This window comes from Schistocerca cancellata, chromosome 1 (assembly GCF_023864275.1).
Source record: "Schistocerca cancellata isolate TAMUIC-IGC-003103 chromosome 1, iqSchCanc2.1, whole genome shotgun sequence".
NCBI lineage: Eukaryota > Metazoa > Arthropoda > Insecta > Orthoptera > Acrididae > Schistocerca > Schistocerca cancellata.
This window is the reverse complement of record NC_064626.1, coordinates 233,376,674-233,397,134: the sequence shown is the minus strand read 5'-3', so window position 1 is coordinate 233,397,134 and position 20,461 is coordinate 233,376,674. Positions and strand designations below refer to the sequence as shown.

The 20,461-nt window shown below is 41.7% G+C and overlaps 1 protein-coding gene across 1 annotated transcript in view; it reads right to left on the bottom strand.

Moving 5' to 3' along the window:
• The window catches only part of LOC126166389 (putative carbonic anhydrase 3), a 594,590-nt gene that overhangs the window by 527,209 nt on the left and 46,920 nt on the right, over positions 1 to 20,461 (bottom strand). The gene's annotated exons all lie outside the window — the stretch shown is intronic.

The window sequence follows — 20,461 nt, the reverse complement described above, 5'->3', positions numbered from 1 at the left end:
ATCGTGTAGTAACCAGGTGTGCACCATACTACATACACCATCGAATCAATAGGCGGATATTCAAGAAGAAAACCTTATGAATGGATGTCTCTGAGCGGAGGAAGATAGTTTAGAAGCGGATCAGGAACTTCAATATTGCCCAGGCTACCGCCACTCACCTCCCATGAAACATAGACCTTGCCGTTGGTGGGGAGGCTTGCGTGCCTCAGCGATACAGATAGCCATACCGTAGGAGCAACCACAACGGAGGGGTATCTGTTGAGAGGCCACACAAACGTGTGGTTCCTGCAGAGTGGCAGCAGCCTTTTCCGTAGTTGCAGGGACAACAGTCTGGCTGATTGGCTGATCTGGTCTTGTAACACTAAACAAAACGGCCTTGCTGTGCTGGTACTGCGAACGGCTGAAAGCAAGGGGAAACTACAGCCGTATTTTTTCCCGAGGGCATGCAGCTTTACTGTATGGTTAAATGATGATGGCGTCCTCTTGGGTAAAATATTCCGGAGGTAAAATAGTCCCCCATTCGGATCTCCGGGCGGGGACTACTCAGGAGGACGTTGTTATCAGGAGAAAGAAAACTGGCGTTCTACGGATCGGAGCGTGGAATGTTAGATCCCTTAATCGGGCAGGTGGGTTAGAAAATTTAAAAAGGAAATAGATAGATTAAAGTTAGATATAGTGGGAATTAGTAAAGTTCGGTGGCAGGAGGAACAAGACTTCTGGTCAGGTGAATACAGGGTTAGAAATACAAAATAAAATAGGTTTACTAATGAATAGAAAAATAGGAATGCGGGTAAGCTACTACAAACAGCATAGAGATCGCATTATTGTGGCCAAGATAGATACGAAGCCCACGCCTACCACAGTAGTACAAGTTTACATGCCAACTAGCTCTGTAGATGACGAAGAGATTGATGAAATGTATGATGAGATAAAAGAAATTATTCAGATAGTGAAGGGAGGCGAAAATTTAATAGTTATGGGTGACTGGAATTCGAGAGTAGGAAAAGGGAGAGAAGTAAACGTAGTAGGTGAATATGGATTGGGGGTAAGAAATGAAAGAGGAAGCCGCCTGGTAGAATTTTGCACAGAACATAGCTTAATCATAGCTAACACTTGGTTCAAGAAAGATGAAAGAAGGTTGTATACATGGAAGAAGCCAGGAGATACTAGTAGGTATCAGATAGATTATATAATGGTAAGACAGAGATTTAGGAACCAGGTTTTAAATTATAAGACATATCCAGGGAAGATGTCGTCTCTGACTTTGACTATCAATCTATCTAGAGAGTAAGTAAACAATAACCTGATATGACGATTTTACCCAAAAGAGATTTTGGAATTTACCGTTTGGACTTACTATATTTTCAGCAGCATTCATTCGTAGCTTAAACGAAATTTTACCTGTTTATCTTCGTGACAATATTACTTCATATGTTGACGACATTCTTATTGCTAAACATTCTTGGAGTGAGCACAACAAAATTTTGGATTCATTATTACGTATTTTTGCAAGAGTTGGCATTACGGTGAACTTAGAAAAATCTGAATTTGGTCGTTCTCAGGTGAAATTTCTCGGTCACATTATTTCTACAGAAGGTATTCTTCCTGATCCAGAAAAACTTTACGCTAATCGTAATTATGCTGTTCCTACCACAAAACGTGATGTTCGTAGTTTCCTTGGTGTCTGTAATTTTCTTAGACGCTTTGTTAGATTGGACGATTTGGCCACACCTCGTTTATGTGAACTATCTGGAAAGAAATCTAATTGGTGTTGGGATGAGGAAGCTCAGTCAGAATTTGAACAACTCCGTGATGCTTTAGTTGCTGCTCCACTTCTTTCACACCCGGATTTTTTTAAAGATTTTTGTTTGGCGACGGACTCATCATACAAAGGCCTAGGTGCACATTTATTTCAAGAGACAGAAGAAAACTGCGTTGTAGTACAAAGGACTATTGCATTTGGAAGTCGTGTTCTTTCTAAATCAGAAAAGAATTATTCGATTACGGAACTTGAAGCTTTGGCGGTTGTTTGGGCTTTTACAAAATTTCGGACATTTTTGTTTGGCAGACATACTAAGGTTTACACCGATCATCGAGCTCTGGAATTTCTTATGTCGACAAAATTAACTCATGGCAGATTGTCACGATGGGCGTTGTACCTACAGGAATTTGATTTTAGTATTGTTTACATACAGGGTTCTTCAAATATTGTTGCTGATGCTTTATCACGTGCACCTATGGGTTTGAAACAAAGTGCTGAAGAGGACTGCAAGGAAAACAATTCTTGTTTGATGTATATTCAAGGTGTTGCGTTTGAGAACTTTATTTCGTCTTCGCTCCAGGACATCGCTAAGGAGCAAAATAAGGATCCAATCTGGAAGGACATTAAGGAGAAGTGGAGGAGAAAGGAAAGCGTAGCGATTAGACAGCATTATTTAGTTCGCAATGACCTTCTTTTTAAACGAAAATCGGTCGACAACTCTGTTTGGTTAGTTTGTATTCCTGATGAGTGAGTTAATAAGCTGATTTGGTATACGCATTTCAGTTATGCACACTTTGGTCCCAGAAAATGCTTTCATAAATTACGAGAAAATTGCTACTTCAATAATATGGAAAAACGTATTCGATTTGTTCTTGCCAAATGCAAATTATGTCAAAAAGCTAAGCCGCCAACAATTTCTCACAGAGCACCGTTGTTTCCTATCATTCCAGCGAAATTAAAGGAGATGGCTGCAGTCGATTTGTTCGGTCCAGTGGTTCGTTCTATTAATGGTTTTGCGTACATTTTCGTAGCAGTGGAACTGACATCAAAATATGTGTGTTTTACACCGTTACGCAAAGCAACAGCTCGTTCAGTATCTAATGCTTTCATTAACCATTTTCTTAAAGAAGTGGGTCATGTTGATAAGGTTATATCAGATAATGGATCACAGTTTCGTTCTAAAATTTGGCTTCGTACTCTACAGTGTCGTAAAATTAAACCGATTTTCATTTCACTTTTTCACCCCCAATCTAACGCTTCAGAGAGATGGATGAAGGAAATCAATAAATTGTGTCGTCTTTATTGTCATCAGAATCACAGAACGTGGGATCAGTATCTTCATATTTTTCAAAACATTCTGAATGAACTCCCTAATGATTCAACTTCTTTACCACCTTTACTGATATTAAAAAACAAAGCACCGACAAATCGCATATCTGAAATCGTTCCTTTTCCGCCTACACGGAAACTGCGGCATTCTGAAGTTGTGAACATGGCTCTGCAAAATATTGCATCTGCGGCTGCTAGAAGAGTGAAATCAGCAAAGCGTCCTGGTCGTTTAAAAATCTTGTCAGTTGGTCAGAAGGTGTTAATTAAGTCTCACCGTCTGTCTCACAAAGGAAAGGGCTTGTGTCGCAAATTTTTTCTGCTTTATAACGGTCCATATAGAATTCGTAAAATTATTCATGATAACACTGTCGAAATAGAAACTCTGAAATCACGACGCTCTAAGGGAATACATCATATATCTAACGTAAAAATTTTTGTGGAATGACATACTTGTGAGAAACTAACAGCTACATGTAAACACGCAGAGAGTACAAGGATACCGCGCTGTGTTTTGGCGGCAACACATACTCAAAGCAACAGTCAAGTCTGCGCGCCGCACAGGGCAGTAGTTGACCGCAAACAATTGCTTTCTACGTCACGCGCCTACAGCTGATCGAGCGCTCAGTGCGAATGCACTGACAGCCATAAACAAATACACAGTCTAATTTCTCCGACTAAATTCAGTATAAAGCTATAGTGACTTGATGAATTCTGTTATTAACATTCAGTATTTTTCAGGATACGGTTCTATAAAATATTTAAGAACTTCAGGTAAATTCTGTGCGTGTCCGACGTTAAGACGACTTGCTATCGAGAAATTTTCAAGAAGAATGTAATTTCCAAGAAGAAACTAATAAACTAAAAAAAAAGGTAACTGTTAATTGAGTTCATTTTCAGGTAACATATTTCCACTTAGGTACGTACTTTAGACGTAATTTGCTGCTCGCGATTACGTGATTCATACTTTGTGCTAAATTTCATGTTCTATGAATTTACTTGTGAAGCGACGTGCTTGCGTACGTTAACTGATTTTGACAATGATTATTAATGAACTGAGTTGTAACTTGTGTATATTATGCATCGCTTGGCTGCTATGCTTTTTCACTGATGTCATATTTTTTAATTATGTGCCTGCTGTGCTTATTTATTTAAATTATAATTGTCACCTGATTAATTGTGCTGACTGTGGTTATGTACGTAGGTTACACTTTGTCATTTATCTGCTTGCGCCTTCATGTTTACTTATTAAGATTACATATGAACATTTATTTGCTTATGCTGATATGATGCTAATGACCTGTTTATTACGTAAGATATATGTTTACTGCTATGCGTATGGATTGCATATTTATACACTTCTGTTTGTCGTCACAACTACTCTTTAATTTAGTATATAGAAATGCTGATATACTGTGTATAAGCATAGAGTTTAGGTCACGCTATTGTATTAATTACAGATTGTTCGCTTGGCAGAGCCTCGTTGTAAGAATTGTGCTGCATCCACTTGTTGACATTCTGTTCACTACTGGTATATTTACTCGCTATTGCTTGTTTTGCTTACGCTCAGTGCTTTATATTTTAACATAAGAAAATGAACTGCAGTAATTCGACGAGCGACTTTAGTACAAGAAACGTCATAGAAGTCACATGAGCTGGAGGTTTTATGGAAGCTGTATAAATTTATGCTAATAGGAAGGAAGCTAACGTCATGACATACCAAAACTAGGTTTAGACCATTGACAGTTATTACACTGCATTTTTTTGTGAGCAACTGAAATAGGAAGTGACACTTGACACAAGAAATACTCCACATGTTTGCTTCTGTTTGCCATAATTCTTGAAGTGGTGTACACACTGTGAAATATTATGATCATTCACACTCCGTAATCGTACTTAATTACTGAGAGTTATTCGAACTAAGTCTGTTAGAGGTCATGTATGCATTTCTTTTGTTTACAATTCATAATGAGTAGAAGATTTTGGTCAGATGGATTACACAGAGGTTGTGTGTTGACAATGTGTCTTCGGATTGTATGGGATGATGAGGTTTGCATTAGGATTTTATCTGTACTTGTTCGAGGAGACTGACTAGAGGAAAGAGTTGTTATGGAAGTGAAATGATATTGGCGATAAGGTTTATATGTGTCGACGTATTGAAGAGGTATTATTGAGGTATTGAGATTGTGTGAAGTTGATGATTGTTGGAGTTTTGGTGGATAAGAGGTAAAGTGAGTGAGGTGCATATTTTTTTTTGTTGGTCTATATGGAACAAGGAGGATGAAGATAGCAGACTAGAACACTAAAGTGGAAGGAAGATTGTCTACACACACTTTGTTAAATCACTAAGCAGTATGTACTTTTTTTTTGGGAGAGAGGAAGTGTTTGCATATCTTGGCTCACTGACAGTTGTTCAGCAACCGTACATTTTGATCTGGCTTGGCAAACATTGGTCTTGACATGATGACTATGACGTTGACTTAACTATTATTGACTGTTATACATTGCTGCCACTACCACTTGATACACATGATGAACATCAAATTTTGACAGAATTGCAATTATACAGTTAACACTATTCAATTACACAGTAGTACTTAATGTGGATGAAAGATGAGTGAGTGTGTTTTGTGTGTTGTCCTTTCCTAATCCTACCCACCTATCTCCTAGATATTATTTTATTTGTTTGTAGTGGCTTGCACTGACACCCATAAATATTATAGGTTTACTGATGTTTGTGATAGTTAATATGACAATTATCTGACATCATTTGTGTGTTTATTAGAATTTGTATGTTTAGTGTACGAGCATTGTAAAAGCATTTGTATGTGTATTCAAACTATTGTTCATGCTTGAACTGTCTGAGTAGTGATGGTGAATATTATGAACTGTTACCTGCACTTTTCAACATGATGTGTGACACTTAGAAATGTTTAATTTCTGCTGATGAACTGTGTGATCAGTGATAGTAAATATTATGGACTGTTACTTGTACTTTTTCTACATGATTGGTGCCACTAGGACATGTTTAATTTCTGCTGATGAACAGTGTGATCAGTGATAGTGAATATTATGGACTGTTACTTGTACTTTTTCTACATGATTGGTGCCAATAGGACATGTTTACTTTCTGCTTATAAACTCTGCTGAACAGTGTGATTAGTGATAGTGAATATTATGGACTGCTGTCTGCACCTACTCAACATTGCTGGGTGCCACTGATGGACTGCTTCTACTGAAATGATGTCACCTGTTGGAGTCTGCACCTGCTCATCATTGCTGGGTGCAACTGATGGAACTGCTTTTATTGAAATGATGTCACTTGTTGCTCTCTGCACCTGCTCAACATTACTGGGTGCACAGATGGAGCTACTTCTATGGAAATGATGTCACTTGTCGGTGTCTGCACCTACTCAACATTGCTGGGTGCCACTGATGGACTGCTTCTACTGAAATGATGTCACCTGTTGGAGTCTGCACCTGTTCCACATTGCTGGGTTATACTTGTGCTTTGGTTTCGTTGTTTTTATAGTTGCTGGGGACTTAATTAATTAACTGTGTTAACGAAAATTTTGTTTCATTGTTTGTTGTTATTCTATGCAGTCAGATTGCGTAATAATACTAGTCAGGGCCAGCCGTTTACGACACAGCGTAATCGGATATACAGCTACTAAAAATATTTGCATAAATATTTTAATTAAGCCCCCATGCAACTACTGATAGCCTTGGGAGAGCCAGGCCTAACAAAACTCTACCATCTGGTGAGCAAGATGTATGAGACAGGCGAAATACCGTCAGACTTCAAGAAGAATATAATAATTCCAATCCCAAAGAAAGCAGGTGTTGACAGATGTGAAAATTACCGAACTATCAGTTTAATAAGCCATGGCTGCAAAATACTAACACGAATTCTTTACAGACGAATGGAAAAACTGGTAGAAGCTGATCTCGGGGAAGATCAGTTTGGATTCCGTAGAGATATTGGAACACGTGAGGCAATACTGACCCTACAACGTATCTTAGTCCAGCATTTGTAGACTTAGAGAAAGCTTTTGACAATGTTGACTGGAATACTCTGTACAGAAACCAGATGCCAGTTATAAGAGTCGAGGGGCACGAAAGGGAAGCAGTGGTAGGGAAGGGAGTGAGACAGGGTTGTAACCTACTCCGCTGTTATTCAATCTGTATATTGAGCAAGCAGTAAAGGAAATAAAAGAAAAAATCGGAGTTGGAATTAAAATCCATGGAGAAGATATACAAACTTTGAGTTTCGCCGATGACATTGTAATTCTGTCAGGCACAGCAAAGGACCTGGAAGAGCAGCTGAACGGAATGGACGGTGTCTGGAAAGAAGGATATAAGATGAACATCAACAAAAGGAAAACGAGAATAATGGAATGTAGACGAATTAAATCGGGTGACGCTACGGGAATTAGATTAGGAAATGAGACGCTTAAAGTAGTAAATGAGTTTTGCTATTTGGGGAGCAAAATAACTGATGATGGTCGAAGTAGAGAGGATATAAAATGTAGAATGGCAGTGGCAAGGAAAACGTTTCTGAACAAGAGAAATTTATTAACATCGAGTATAGATTTAAGTGTCAGGAAGTCGTTTCTGAAAGTATTTGTATGGAGTGTAGCCATGTATGGAAGTGAAACATGGACGATAAATAGTTTGGACAAGAAGAGAATAGAAGCTTTCGAAATGTGGTGCTACAGAAGAATGCTGAAGATTAGATGGGTAGATCACGTAACTAATGAGGAGGTATTGAATAGAATTGGGGAGAAGAGGAGTTTGTGCCATTACTTGACTAGAAGAAGGGATCCGTTGGTAGGGCATATTCTGAGGTATCAAGGGATCACCAATTTAGTATTGGGGGGCAGCGTGGAGGGTAAAAATCGTAGAGGAAGACCAAGAGATGAATACACTAAACAGATTCAGAAGGACGTGGTTGCAGTAGGTACTGGGGGATGAAGAAGCTTGTACAGGATAGAGTAGCATGGAGAGCTGCATCAAATCAGTCTGACTGACGACCACAACAAACTCACGCGGAGCTGATGACTGGATGTGCATACAAACTCAGCACAATACCTATGCGTTGCCGCGACTCGAGGAGTCTTCAACGTCCCCTAGAATCGCCGGGAAGTGTCTAACAAAAGGTGTACTATATATCTTCTCTCCTAGGAGTCGACAGGTTAAAATCGTCGGTTTACTTCACGTTGTAGACATAATGATTTTCAAACTGCAATTTAACATGCTCATTCGATAGTGCGGTCCCAAATTATTGTAGTGCGATATCCGTTTGACATATATTTATTATCAGAGACAGCAAAACGCGAAGAATAGCTAGTACTCCAGCAGTGAATGAGTAGCGCTGCTGCATGGCAGTAGCGGACAGGGCGGCATAGTTGCTGCTGGAGTACTGGCTATTCTTCGTGTTTTGCTGTCCCTGTTATTACATATCGATAAAACTAATATCACACTAGAGTAATCTGGGAACATCCTATCGAACGACCTACTTTAAAAATCTTTTTTTTTTGTAACAGGAAACAAACGCACTCATTCCGTTGACTTCAGGCCTCGCACAAAAGACGTTTTGAGCAGTATTTGTTTGGACTGACTCCGTCCGCATACTACAAAAATAATATTGTAAATATCTGCTGAAACACTAGAGAAAACGTAAATGGTGACTCCTACAAGAGACTCCTTGCTCGTATGTGTGGGTTTGTCCAATCTCTACATACACTACTGTTTGGAGAAAGTGAAACACCAAGACCTAGGTGGTTCAAATGGCTCTGAGCACTATGGGACTCAACTTCTGAGGTCATCAGTCCCCTATAACTTAGAACTACTTAAGCCTAACTAACCTAAGGACATCACACACATCCATGCCCGAGGCAGGATTCGAACCTACGACCGTAGCTGTCGCGCGATTCCAGACTGTAGCGCCTAGAACCGCTCGGCCACCCCGGCCGGCTGAAGACCTAGGGATCACAACGATATTTATCCCACCGATTAGGGACATGACACTTCATATACGATTAGATTTACAGACCTGTAAATGCACAGCGACTGTGAAAATTCAGTTCGGAGTAGTGCCATCACATGCTTCAATTAGAGCCGCTAGACTTCTCGGCATGGAATCAAAGAGCGCATGAATGTGCTGCTTGGGAATACTCTCCCACGCCGTTTGTAGGTGCGACCACAAAACATCGACTGTTGCTGCAGGAGGACCTGAACGAACAAGTTTCCGACCGACAATATTCCAGACATGATCGATGGGCTACATGTCAGATGAATGCAGTGGTACCCCTCGTTCCTCGAAGAAGGCTTTCACATCCCTCGGCAAATGCGGCCGGGCGTTGTCCTGTTGAAATATGGCATGTGGTGGAGGGACAATGCCTGTAAAACCTCCCTGATGTAGCTATACCTGTTCAAATTGTTCTCAGGGCGCAGGAGTCGAGATCGTGTGTTAAAGGCAATGGCGCCCCAAACTGTCATATTTTACATTTGTCCACTATGCCGCACGACAGTGCAATCTCCCGATATCGTTCACCATTGCGCCATCGAATGGTTCAAATGGTTCAAATAGCTCTCAGCACTATGGGACTCAACATCTGAGGTTATCAGTCCCCTAGAACTCAGAACTACTTAAACCTAACTAACCTAAGGACACCACACACATGCCATCGAATGCGTATGCGTTTATCACAGTAGGACAAGCTGAAGCGGCACTCGTCCGAAAACACTACATTCTGCCATTCAGTACGTCAGTATCGACGTTCACTTGCCCATTGCAGTCTGCAGTGTTGGTGGGTTCTGCTCAGTCAAAAATGTTCAAATGTGTGTGAAATCTTATGGGACTTAACTGCTAAGGTCATCAGTCCCTAAGCTTACACACTACTTAACCTAAATTATCCTAAGGACAAACACACACACCCATGCCCGAGGGAGGACTCGAACCTCCGCCGGGACCAGCCAGACAGTCCAGACTGCAGCGCCTAGACCGCACGGCTAATCCCGCGTGGCTCTGCTCAGTCGAAGCCGATGCAATGGCAGTCCAGTCCACAAAATATGGCGTCCAACCGTCGACGCAGACGTGTCCACAAGCTTTGCAGTGCTCCAACATCGCGCCAACACTGTGGACGGAGATGTTCTGTCCGTTAGGCCAAGAGCCCAAGATGGCGGTCATCTCTCGCTGTGGTCACACTGTGTCGCTCAACACCCTTTCGGCACTGCGTACGGCCCTCGTCTCTCCATTGAATCCAAATACGCCTCACTGTTGAAGCAGCGTGCCCTATGTGAGCTGCAATGTCTCGAAACGACAGACTCACATCCCGGAGACTTAACATTCTGCCCCGTTCGAATGCACTCACATGCCGATATTCCACCCTGTGATGTCGGCTTGGCATAATAGCACTTGATTACACGTTTCCGCTTCGTATTACGGATCCGCATCAACTGAGCGTTGCGTAACACTGATCTGTCCGGCCACACAAAAGAGGGCTCTGTTGGGCCTACATGCACACCACCTCTCTGTCATTTAAATCACTTAGTATGGTTCCTCTGCTCTACACGTACTCTTATCGTGGCGTATTGTAGACTGTTGTTTCGGCGTGCTTCACTTTTTATAAACAGTAGTGGGTAAAAATTTCCTGATTGACTGACTTGTCGTCGCCCAGCCCAAACCGCTAAGGACAGAGACTTGATATTCGCTTAGCGTGTTGACCTTATAATAGAGGATGAAAGGTTTTTTGAAATTCTGTCGCTATTAAGGCAGTTTTGAAGCTGGAAGTATGAAAATTGGTACTTGTTTTCTCGGTCAGAAATAAAGAGATATATTTATAAGTATTTCCGGAAATTTAACCACTCTGGAGTCAAATAGTGGGTGAAAGTTTCTTTTGAAAATAAATTGTTATTAAAGAACTATTAAAACATATTTAAGCTACACCTATGAAAACTGGTATTTGACTACTCGGTTACAAATAAAAAGACTGTTTCAGTTTTTTTTTAAAACTCAACTCCTAAGAGGAAGAAGACATTTTTTAAAAAAAATTTTTTATGAAAGCATTTCTAAACCAATCTAGGAAAATTTTATTTGGCTTCCTGGTTAGAAATTAAAAAAAAAAAAGTGTGCCTCTATGTTTTTGGAAACTTAATCTCTAAGACGGTGAAGTAGAGGATGAAATCTTGTAAGAAAGCGTTTTAAACCCAAATCCATGAAAATTTGATTTTGGTTTCCTCATTAGAAATGAAAAATTGCATGTTTCACTATCTTTGAAAACTCAGCCTCCAAGGGCGTGAAATAGGACCTGATAGAATCACTAACTTATCATCGTACATCCCAAATCGCTAATGGTAGAAAGCTGAAATTTAGGGAGGATGTTGATCTTATGCTGTAGGCATAGTTTCTTAGCCGTTCTTCAAAATTTCATCCCTAAGGGCGTTGAAATAGGAAATGAAAGAGCTTTTGAAAAAATTTCGCTTTTAAAGCAATTTTGAAGCTAGCGAAAATTAGTTTTTTGTTCCTCAGTAAGAAATAAAAAATTACGTGCCTCAACATTTTTTGAAATTCAACCATTAAGAGTGCAAAATAATGAATAAAAGTTTATTTTGAAAATAAATCATTGTTATAGTACAACATTTTTAAAGCGACGTCTATGAAAATTGGTATTCGACTTCTCGGTTGGAAATACAAAATTCGTGTTTTAGTGTTTTTAGAAATTCAGCTCCAATTTTTATGAAAGTATTTCATGAATGCATTTTTAAAGCTAAATCTAAGAAAATTGTATTTTGCTTCTCGGTTAGAAATAAAAAAATAGATATTCAGTGGTTTTGGAAACTCAGCAACTAAGGGGATAAAGTAGCGAAAGAAAGATTTTATGGAATTACTTCGTTATATTGAAGCACATTTAAGCTGTATCTACGAAAATTGGTATTTGGCTTTAAAAAAATATGTTTTGGCATGAAAGTTTTTATGAAATATCACCATAGAAACTCAAAAGGCAGAATCGCTTTTTGGTCAGAATTACATTCGGAAAATACCATGCTTCTACGGCCTTAATTAACTGAAACATGTAGATGAGGTTGCAATTTGTGAACAACATAAAACTTCGATTACAGGACAACAACAAACAAATCTATGCAGACCAGTGCACGCAAGAGAAGCGGACGCTAAACTAGTAAACATTGTTTGACACACCACAATTAAATCGTCTTTAAGACAGTGATACTTGAGAAATTTATCAGATGATCTTCGCAGCTATTGCTCTCGTTGATCAGATATTATTCTGCACGACTTGCGTCCATATGTATTTTTTTTAATCAGTTGTCATAAACACCCTGTGTTGCACTTCGACATACACTCAGTCGCAAAAGTATTCGGACAGTGGGAAGTTTCACAATGAGTACTCGAGAAGTACTGACTATGAAACCCAAACATATTTATTAGCAATATATATGCGTAACAACATTAATTACAAAAGAATTATTGTATTATTTCGTTTCCAAAACATAAATAACAGAAAAATTAACAACAAAAACGAAACATCCTGCACACCCTGCTGCTACAAAAGTATTGGGACACTGTCCAATAAATTTTCATAAGTTGTACGACGAAAATGTCAATACCTTGTGGGTCCACCTTTCATTTTCAATTCCTCCTCCAATCTACTAGGCATACTTTCCACGAGTTTTGTCGTGAAATCGTGGCCTATATTTGCCCATTCTTGGCGCAGTTTCTCTTTCAAGGTCTCCTTCGTATAGATGTTGTCCACGCGGAGGGTCCGTTTCAATTTATCTCACAAACGTTCGATTGAGTTAAGGTCTAGTGATTGGGGAGGGGGGGTGCAATACTTTGGGGCAGTTGAAGAGCAACCACATTTGTACAATATGCGCGGTATGCTTGGGATCATTATCCTGATTAAAATGAAAGTTGTTCGCAATACCTAGATGTCCTCGCAGTATAATCAAATACGCTTCCTTGTTCATCGTATCATCAATGAACACTAAATCACCCACACCATTGCGGGACATGCATCCCCACACCATGATGCTCCCACCTCCAAACTTTACTGTTGGTTTGAGGTTCCTAGGATTCAGCTCTTCATTGGTCTTTCGCCACACGTTTGCCTTTCCGTCGCTTTGCCATAATGTAAATTTAAATTCGTCATAAAATATAACCCGATTCCACCAAACCTGATCGTATTTGGCGTATTCCCTCGCAAACTGCATACGTTTCTTCTGGTTCACTACATTTATGAATGGCTTTCGCCGTGCCACTTGACCATGGTACTGCGATCGTCGTAGCACTCTCCGCACGGTTTCGGGATGAACTTTTGTACCAAGGTCTCCCTCCACCTCACTTGCAATTCGTGTGGCAAATATTTTCGGATTCTGTTGTACCTTCCGCACAATCACACGTTCATCTCTCTGTGAAAATGTCCGTGGCCGTCTTGTACTGCAACGGAATTCCAATCGGTCTTCTTTCTCGAACCGTTTAATAATGTCGTGAACTGTACTTTTCTTCATTTTCACTATTGCGGCAATTTCCCCTTCGCGTGATGATAAACGACAAGTTGCCTTTGCTCGAACGTAGAACACTTCCCTCTGCGTCCCATGGTCGACCTGCACAGGCTCGCGATACGTGTTTACTAATCATCGCTATCGTCTCGCGGAAATGTCGGACACACTGCAGTCGCTTCACCCTCTGTGCGTCTCGGAATAAACTATTCTCTCACGTTGTTCGCCTTTGTCCGAATACTTTTGTTGCACCTTCCCATGCCGTTTTCAGGAAATATTACGTAACAGACACATGTCCAACAACAATTCTTCGTATTTGACACGTGTTTCACGTTGCGACATCGTACCCACAGTCCCAAACACATTACAAAGTGCAATTTCTGTATTTGTTCATGCCGCAAACTGCAAAATTATGCGCCGTTACGTGCTGTCCGAGTACTTTTGCGACTTTGTGTACATTCAATACCATATATGTTTCCTTCTTATTATCAACGGAACTGTTGCGGCAGCGTACACGCGCTGTCTGCGGTCAAACGGCACGCCGCTGCCGAGACTGTAGAGAGTGCTGCCTGATCCGCACAGCTCGCCAGCAAGCATGGCACAGTTTTTCTCGCGGGAAGCGGCACCGGCGTCTGTTACGCGCCGTCATCGCGAGAAATCTCAATCGGTCACAGTGCAGGAGCTGTCAGTAATTATGCTTATATAGGTTGCCATAGTCCGTAAATCTCGGACAGTTTCTACAGACTGACGCCAGCAAGAGTATAATGTTTTGCTTCAGCTTGGAAATTCATGATTTTGTTGCTGAACGAACGTTCTCCGCTGCGCAGTCTCCATTGACCACGCAGCGGAGAAGAAACGAAGATGAGGAGTTTGCCAGATTGGTCGTTTGGGAAATGCAAAAGGACCTGCTTAGCCAGACTTCACACCTTCTGACTTTTATCTGTGGGGAATTTTAAAACAAGACCCCTGTAAGGGAATAGCGGCGACTGCTGAAAATATGAAATGCCTTGTAACACGGGCCGTTACTACAGTAAGTTCAGGTGAAACTGAACTGTCAGTATTATGTGAAATCGCTTCACAGCTTGTATAAAAGTTCAAGGACAACATTTTGGGCGCTTAATATGACAGTTTTAATAATAAATACACGAATCGTGCTCTAGCCACATGTTAGCTCGATATACGTTAAAGGGCAGACGTGTTTCTGATCTCTTCTGCAGACTTTGGAAGATTGATTTGCGGCGATGTTATCTTGTTACGATTTGATACAGTCCCACACATATTACGTCGTTAAAGTTCTCTTTGAAGAGTCATTCCAGTACTACAAAGAAGTATGTAGTTCCACTGAAAAAATCGGTGTCAAAATTCTGCAGCCAAAAACGTTAAACATTAGTTGGGTACATTCGCCACATTCTTCTCTATAACTTACCGGAAAACTGTTATGTCGATAACGCAGTCATAAGAGACGGAATATGAGCAATGATTACGGAAGAATGGTGAAGGAAATCGGCCGTCTCCTTTCAAAGTAACCATCCCGGTATTTGCCTGAAGCGATTTAGGGAACTCAAGGAAAACCTAAATCAGGATAGCAGGACGCAGGTTTGAACCATTGTCCTCCTAAATGCAGGTCCAATGTGCTAACCATTGCGCCACCTCAACGGCTCTTCGATATATTCACTCATTATACAGGGTGTTTCACAATTCATCTTACACATTTCTAGAGATTGTAGAGGGGACTTGGTCGATCCAGTTTTATACAGGAACCCATGTTTGGAAATGTCATCCAATGATGCTACAGAACGTCAAAGTTATATGTGGCGGCGCCTGTAAATGTATGTATATACAAGATAATTCAGTGATGATGTTACAGTTTTAAAGGATAATCGAGACGGATAAATGTATCAATTTCGGGTAAGGGCCCCTGGTTCTGAAACAAACAAGTCGAAATTTAGAAGCGAAAATCGTTCTGATACTCTGACAGTGAAATAAATGTACCGGTACTGTTATTGCTAAGAATATAGGGCATACAACTTTCAGATGTGGTAGTATGGATCAAGACAAGAAAAAATGTCTACTAAACATGGGTTCCAAAAAGTATACCTTAATAGCTACGAGCACTTGTTCATCTTCGCTAGTGTGACATACATCTCCTTTATTGAACAAGTGCTCATAACTCCTTTTGCACGCGTTTTAGAGCTGACGTTTACTACACATTTTTGTTATTTTGGGCCATACTACGACCTCTGAAAGTTGCATGTCCTACAATCGCAGCAACGACTGTACGAGTACATGTATTTCACTGTCAGAGGTATCAGCACGGTTTTCGCTTGTAACTTTCAGTTCGATCGTTTCGGATACAGGGACTCTCACCTCAAATTGATAGGTTTATCCTTCTCCATAATACTTGAAAGTTTGTAACAACATCATGGAATCACCTTGTAGATACATACATCATAGGCGCCGGCGCATGTAACTTTGACGCTCTATAGCGTCGTTGGATGATTTTTCCAGACATGGGTTCCTAAGTAAAACTTGATCTACTAAGTTCCCTCTACACCCTCGAGAAGTGTGTAACATGAATTGTGAAACACCCTGTATACAGGGTGAGGCAGCTGCCTGTGGACACAGTCCCTTTGACTGTTCAGAGATGTCACTAAACCCGCCCAAAGATGTAAACAACCATGCATGAGCAGCGCCTATTAGATGGAGAGGGTCCGACAGCCGATCAGTTCCAGTTATTCCACCAGGAAGGAGGTACACGGCTCGTGTTGTCTGTAGTTCAACCATGTCTTGACGGTTCGATCGCGTCCGCATTGTCACTCTGTCCCAGGAAGAGCTCTCAACAAGGGAAGTGTCCAGGCGTCTCGGAGTGAACCATCCACCGTACTCCCCGGTCTTAAGTCCATGTGACTTTGATTTGATTCCGAAGATGAAGGAACCACTTCGTGGCATTCGCTTCAGATCTGTTCCAGAGATTCGACAGGCAGTAGACCGCTCCATTCAAATCATCAAGAGAACAGGCTCTGCTAACGGTATACTTCATCCTCCACATCGCTGGCAACGGGGTCTACACAACGCTGGCGACTACTTTGAAGGGCAGTAACAGGTGCAAACATGTAACTCTTTTGTATCGGTTGTGAATAAATAGTTACCACTATTTAAGTTCCAACCCTCGTATTTATGAGCTTTAAGGAACATTGTTGAGAACACATAATACGATGGGCCGGCCGGTGTGGCCGTGCGGTTCTAAGCGCGTCAGTTTGGAACCGCGTGACCGCTACGGTCGCAGGTTCGAATCCTGCCTCGGGCATGGATGTGTGTGATGTTCTTAGGTTAGTTAGGTTTAAGTTGTTCTAAGTTCTAGGGGACTGATGACCTCAGTAGTTAAGTCCCATAGTGCTCAGAGCCATTTGAACCATTTGAACATAATAAGATTTTCGTTCATTTAGAAAGCAGGCCCTTGGGCCACAAGCAGTCCTATGGAGACTCAGTAATGATTTATTTCGTGTTACACCTCACATTCGAAAACCTAGTCTGCATAAATTTTGGAAACAATTGTCTATCAGATTTACAGTTGGTATAGTGTCTGTATTCGACAGAGTCTGTATAGTTGGGTGCAAATGTCCTTCAGACATGCATCCCACTATAAGGGACAGTGTTGTACACATAAGCTGCATTAACTGTATTTGCCTGTAAGCAGCTGCGCGGGATTAGCCGAGCGGTCTTAGGCGCTGCAGTCGTGGACTCTGCGGCTGGTCCCGGCGGAGGTTCGAGTCCTCCCTCGGGCATGGGTGTGTGTGTTTGTCCTTAGGATAATTTAGGTTAAGTAGTGTGTAAGCTTAGGGACTGATGAGCTTAGCAGTTAAGTCCCATAAGATTTCACACACATTTGAACACTTTTTTGCCTGTAAGCAAGGCAACAGACAAGAAACACATTGTCTCTTCCCATGCGGAAATCACACGAACGGTGCGTAAGCACTATGGGACGAAAAAACTATGATATATGGAAGTTTGGATCAGTCTGGGAGCGCGCGCGGATAGCCGAAGCTGTTATGGCGAACGATCGCGATAAGCGGGAAACGCGGGTTGGAGTCCTGTTCCGGCGAATACATTTCATAATCTAAAACGCAAAGGTATAACAGACAATGGCTGCGAGTGGGCATGTGGGGAATGTTGAAAATCCGTGCCGGAACGGGATTCGAATCCACGTCTCATGTTCAGAAGGCAGATGCTCTGGCCATTAAGCAATTCAGACCCAGACACACGGCCGATGCAGCCGTGCGGTTCTAGGCGCTTCAGTCCAGAACCGCGCTGCTGCTACGGTCGCAGGTTCGAATTCTGCCGCGGGCATGGATGTGTGTGATTATGGTGAGGACGCCCAATGATATTTTCAGTATACTTGCTTACCAAGCTCGAACTCTTACAGGAGTCGGCAAAATGCCGCGAGTAATGAGGATAACGGGCAAGGAGCACTGCATTAGTAGCCGGCCTGGGTGGCCGAGCGGTTCTAGGTGCTTCAGTCTGGAACCGCGCGACCGCTACGGTCGCAGGTTCGAATCCTGCCTCGGGAATGGATGTGAGTGATGTCCTTAGGTTAGTTAGGTTTAAGTAGTTCTACGTTCTAAGGGACTGATGGCCTTAGAAGTTAAGTCCCATAGTGCTCAGAGCCATTTTTGAACTGCATTAGTAGTGTGTGGGTAAGTTGAGAACTTAGGTCTGACAGGAGGCGTGCCAGGGTAGGCCGAGCAGTTACCATAGTGATCAGACCATCTGCCTAGTAATCAAGAGACCCCGGCTCGAATCCCGGTCAAACACAAATTTTCAACTTCCCACATTAATTTAAATCAATTCCCACTCGCAGCCAGTGTCTGAAATTCCTTTGTGTCTTAATTCATACCGGTTGCTGGATCAAAAATGATGTCTGTTCTTTAGTACATGTCCTAAAGGACAGACACCACATACATATTTAATAAACTATCAGATTTCTTTATTCTATAGTTTTCGAAGTTTCATCGTTCTATTAAAAAGTGTGGTAGTCAACATGCACAGAGGAATTGAATTCATACAGCTACGTTGTAGAATGAAGCGTCACCTTTTTCCCTGATGACGTAGGCGTACTGGTGATCATCTTAATCAGTAGAAGATACCAGTCAAACTGTGATCAACCACGTGACATCACTGTAGTATGGATGGCGAACGGCCAGGACGAGCCCAACTAGCCAAGATCTCACTAACGTTCGATAGAGTATAATAGCGTACAGGGCTTCTAACTTTCTGAGCCTATTACACATGCTCCTCTTTGAGGCTGACAGGTAATAATGTGACTCACTCCAAAGGTATTGTAGCATTCACTCAATGAAATGAATTGATCGTGTGACGTTATTGGTCAGAAGACTCCATCTGGGTTAATTCGGCTGCCTAGTGCTTCCTATTTGACGCCCTTTCGGCGACTTGCGCATCTTTGTGATGAACATGAGATGGTATGGTTAGAAAAACACAAACAAACAGTCCTCAAGTGAAGACAATTTCCGACCAGATCGGAAATCGTACACGGGACACCGCGATCTAGATGAAGCAACACTAAACACTTGTTTTTTCGTCATTGTTCTCGGCATTTGGTCTGGGTGGACGTCAAATGACACCCCTTCAGGCTCATCATTGAGTACTTACTCAGTTTTTTATTACAGAGGATAGACAGCGCTCTGACCTAACACTCCGAGCTGCAGACATTCAGGTAGTGAAGACTAGACAAAAGTGAAGAATTTGCGTCGTGCTGATACGTCCTTAATACATGCACAGAAAGACGAGCGTTTTTCTGTAGTTTCCAATTTTAGTAGATGTGGAAAGATATTATTATTTTGTGCAGAGGTTCGTTGCATTAGTTCAGTCTTTTAAGGCAGTGTAGTACTCCTATGCACATACTATTATAAACTCCTAATCATTCGTATGTAGGAGCTTTGGTAATAAAGGTAAGACACTAGTTAAATTACTAAGTAAGCATTCGTCACGGCAGTGTATGACTGTTCTCCTGCCTGGAAATGTGCCCTTACGGTGCGACGTGTTCTCCTAGAATCTATGAAAAACAGTGACAGTGGAGGAGCGGTCTACCGTAGGCGTGAACTGTCGCCTTGTGAAAGCATTCTGGATGAAACATCTCGTTTCTGGTCCCAGGTGAGATACTGAATTAGTGTAGTCAATGGATTGCTATTGCTTCGAATCTTCGTCTGTCCTGACGTAGTTCATCAGTGGTTTGCATAAACGTTGTCGAAATTACGCCTTAAATAATGTATGGTTGATTTTCTTCCCCATGGTCGAACCTAGCTTGTTCTCAGGATCCAATGACCTCTTAGTAGGCGGCTCTTTTAACGTCCTCTTCTTGCCACCTTTCGACAGAGCAGGATCTGTACATCGATCTTTATGGTTGTTCCTCCCCTGCAGCACAGGGTCAACAACGTTTCAGCTGCAATGAATGGCCAAAAGACATGGGAAGACAATGGATTTGATGTCGGTCGTTAGCTGTTGAATCCTATGCGGCGCATTTGTCTCCGTACAGTAATGGTGGAAATGGTTTCCTGACGCTTCGTATTCAAATCGGTGGCGATCTGGCTAAAGGGCACTACGCAGTCATCAAACGATCGACAGACCGATAACTTGGGCCAGGGTAGGCGCTTTGGCTAACCGATCGACCAACGTTTCTTTCCGGACGTTCGGTTGGGTACGACAATTCGACAGCCGATCTCTCCTACCGCCGCCGTAATCGCCCTTCACCAAACAAACTGCGCCGTGAATAGAGCTGTCGTGCCGACCGTTTGACTAAATAATCGTCTTCAGGTTGAAGCTCCTTTGTCCGTGTTT